Raw genomic sequence first — 4156 nt, forward strand, 5'->3', positions numbered from 1 at the left:
TATATATACACATGTGTGTGTATTTGTGTATCTGTGTTTGTCACCCCAACCATTGCTTGTCAACCGATGTTAGTGTGTTTACCTCCCCGTAACTTAGCGTTTCGGCAAAGGAGACCGATAGAATGAGTACTAGTCATACAAGGAAGAAGTCCTTGGCTCGATTTGTTCGACTAAAGACGGTGCTACAGCATGGCCTCAGTCAAATGACTAAAACAAATAAGAGAATAAAAGAATTCACACACACACGCACGCACGCACACAAACAGACACACACACACACACGTGTGTGTGTCTGTGCAGATAAGTGTGCATGTATATAGGATAATTATGTATATAAATTTCAAGATTCAAAATAACAATATAAAATTGACAACTCGCGAGACGTAAAACTGATGCGAGACTAGAATTTATTATGAATTTGTTTAAACAGAGGCACATTCAACTTTTAATTAATGACGAACGAGCCAATCAAAACGAATAATATCAAAATGTGCAACTGACATGACTGACGAAATGTTATACGAAACAATGAGTATTAGTTTGTGTATTCGAGTACAAATGCCTCCATGTTATTATACATCTTTTTTCCTACGTATATATATATAAAACTTAGATAAATCTTAGATATGTTTCGACCAAAGATTGGTCCAGGACATGTCTAACTTAATAGCACCACCTGATAGGATTATCTGAATCCTTTTTAAGTCAAGGTTTTTTTTTATGGTCCATTCAAGTAGTGAGTTCTTGTTGAGTGAGTTGTATCCATGTATGGGTGGCTTATCTGGTATTCTTTGAAGACATCTTTCCAGACTCCGTTTAAAAGTGATGGGATCCTTTTCCTCTTTGATCAGTTTAGGGACAATATTGAACAGAGCAGGGTCTGTTGAGGAAAAGAAATTGGGCCGCAAGTACATATACGTTGTGATCCTAAATTGGGCAGGGGACTATGACCCGTGGTCCCAGCCTTGGATGAACCTTGAAACTAATGTTCAGGTCGTTTGGGCAATGCTGGCGGTATATTCTCGCCATCGTACAATTGACGTACCAGTCGCGGCGGCGCTGGAGAGAGTAAAGTTTCAAAGCTTTAAGGCGGTCCTAGTAATCGAGATCAGTCGTGCCTTCAATCCGTGTATATATATATATATATATATATATATATATATATATATATATGGTATAATTAGAAACGGGACAAATTTTAGTCATTTCTCTGCGGACTGAAAAAATGATGAGCAGCCTTAATCGATTTTCGAACCGTATTTGGTTCTCATCAGAGGCGTCTACATCATTCTGATAGTCGCCATTTGAACAACACAGTATAAAGATAGTCGTTTCCTAATAGGCAAGTTTCTCAATACCAAGAAATTATTAGAAGATCGCATCTTTATACTGTGTTCATTAAATGATATCTCTCGCTGAGTAGAATACTTCTTGTTGATCTTACCTTAAGGACGGGTTATATATATATACATGCATAAACACACACAAACACACACACACGCACACTCAAACACACATACACTCATATATATATATATGTATACGTGTGTGTATATATATATATATATATATATATATATACACGTATACATATATATATGTGAGTGTATGTGTGTATATATATATATATATATGTATATACAAACCTTTACCTTCGTGTCACCTTGTGATAAAGAAAATCTTACAATAAGCTGAAACCTTGTTCAATATTTTTCTGTAGACCACATACATATTCCGTTATAGGAATAATATTGACTCTGTTTTCAAAGATTGGATTGATTAATTTTGAACAGGCTGTAGAACATCTGTGAACATTTTGGCTTTATCTAATCTGTGGTAAGTTTCATTTTTCTATGGGTAGCTGGAGCACTGTTGAATGATGATTAAGTTGTAGATTTTGTTTTGATAGAAGATATAACAAATTTTATTCATTACATTTTGAAATATGTTATTGTTCATAATTTCTTCATACATGTTGAAATTTATAATTAGCTGTGTCTATGTAGGTATGTTAGCTTCAGGTGGTCGTATTCTTTTCAGGATTCACAGAAGATTATAAACAATTGAAAAGTTAACTCTATCTTTTGGTTGCAGTGGAGACATATAATATTTTTTCATTGTTTTAAGAATATTCAGTAACTGTTTGTATAAGTTTCTCTGCTTCTGAATTACATATTTTTGCAGTCTTCTACTGGATATTTTAAAGTAGATTTCTAGTCGTATCAGGCCTCTACCACCACCTTCAAATCTTCGAATTGTATAATCTGTCTGTTTCAATTATCGTGTGTGGTATACTAAATAAAGTAATTATCATGCTGGTTTTCCTGTTAACTCATTTATTGTCCTGTTATGAATATTATAATTGATATAGCGAGAATATTCATGCCTATTACGTTTTCTTACTTGCAATTAGTTGTTTTATGCCTTATTCTAATCTGTTTATAAGATTCTTCTCTTATTTTCTTTCATTTGTATCCGGTTCATTGATCTTTAAATGTGTGTTAGTCTGGGTTTGATCTGGTACTCTTATTTCAATGATTTAGTACGATATTCTTGTTCTTAAGTTTTTCATTTCAACATCTCTGGCACATATTTTACATCTCATATTGATTTCATTGGTAGATCCGTGTATCCTCTGTAGAAGAGTTTCCAGTTGGCTGTCAGTTGCAGTGTACAACTTTAAATCACCCATATACAAAAGCAGGTTTGTTGTTTTATGGTAATAGTTGTATCCATGTCAAGTTCTGTTTACCATGTCAGTTAAAGCGCCAATGCTAAGTAGACGAAAGGAAAGAGGGACTCCTTCGAAAATTCCTCTTCTAATGGGGATGTTAATAGTGTTTATAATTCCGAAACGATAGCAATATCAACATTAGAACTCGTCCCTGCAATCAAAATAATCATTATAATGCCGCAGTTCTAGCCGAGTGCAGGGTGAATAAACTTCGCTTGTCCAAATACCCGTTTACAGCGGACTGACCTTAAGTGAGTTAAGTTAAATAGCGTCAAACATTACTCGGCACCAACCACAAATATTTCATCTAGTTATAATTTAACTCAATATCTGACAGATCAGCGGCCCTAGCTCATGATTTTGTATGTCCTGAAGCGAACGAATTCGATATTGTGATCCATTGGTTTCTGATGATGTATTACGATATAAATGTATTTTTTCCCAAAGACCATATATTAATTTATATAAATATACTACTATATCTATCACTCTTGAGTCATTATTTTCTTTTCATTATATTATATTTCGAGTAGTCCTGTCTATATTATTCTTATATATTACTATTTACATTTCATTAACTGTTAATGTGACAGAGCATGAGACGCAAACACTTCATGCACAGGACACAATTATTTAGGAGATGGTTGCTAATTCACATCGGATTCTACAGTGTTGCTGTTGTTTCATGTAGGAGATAATAATACTATATGCAATATGTAGAAGGGCCTGGGCCACAAACATAGTACATTTCTAATAATTTACATGATACGACATGCAGGTGACCATCTAGTTTCATACTACACCTACTGAATCTATCTTTCGCCTATATATATATATATATATATATATATATATATATATATATATACATATATATATATATATATGTGTGTGTGTGTGTGTGTGTGTGTACATATATATACATATATATATGTATGTATACATATATGTATCTATATGTACGCACGCACGCGTGCACATACACAAATATATATAATGTAGTATATAATGTATTTTATACAATACATTTTTCCATACTGGATTTCACACTATGACGTTTAATACAATAACTCACTTTACACAAAATAAAGTGAAATTCGTTATATACTGGAAGTATGACGGTGTAACAACAACTGTCCGAATGGATCATTTTTTTGTATACCACTTGAAAATGAATTTTTATTGATAAAAAGAATTACATATTTATTGTGAAATAGTTTATCATTAATGTGATTCCTAAATAATCTATTACTAGTTCTTAAAATCGCATTTTTCAAAAGATGAATTTGAAGTTTGTAAACTTATTTTTTCCTTCTTTATATTTTGTATTATTTATTATTTGTATACTTTATTGAATCTATTACTTAGTTATAGTTCAGTAGATATATATATATATATGTATATATATATATATATATATAT

At 32.3% G+C, this 4156-nt stretch overlaps 1 long non-coding RNA gene across 1 annotated transcript in view; it reads left to right on the plus strand.

Moving 5' to 3' along the window:
• The window catches only part of LOC128248845 (uncharacterized), a 99811-nt gene that overhangs the window by 86482 nt on the left and 9173 nt on the right, over positions 1 to 4156 (plus strand). The window contains exon 2 of the long non-coding RNA XR_008264965.1: positions 2623 to 2704. This is a non-coding gene — a long non-coding RNA (uncharacterized LOC128248845). The remainder of the gene's footprint in view (positions 1 to 2622; positions 2705 to 4156) is intronic.

This window comes from Octopus bimaculoides, chromosome 10, assembly GCF_001194135.2.
Source record: "Octopus bimaculoides isolate UCB-OBI-ISO-001 chromosome 10, ASM119413v2, whole genome shotgun sequence".
NCBI lineage: Eukaryota > Metazoa > Mollusca > Cephalopoda > Octopoda > Octopodidae > Octopus > Octopus bimaculoides.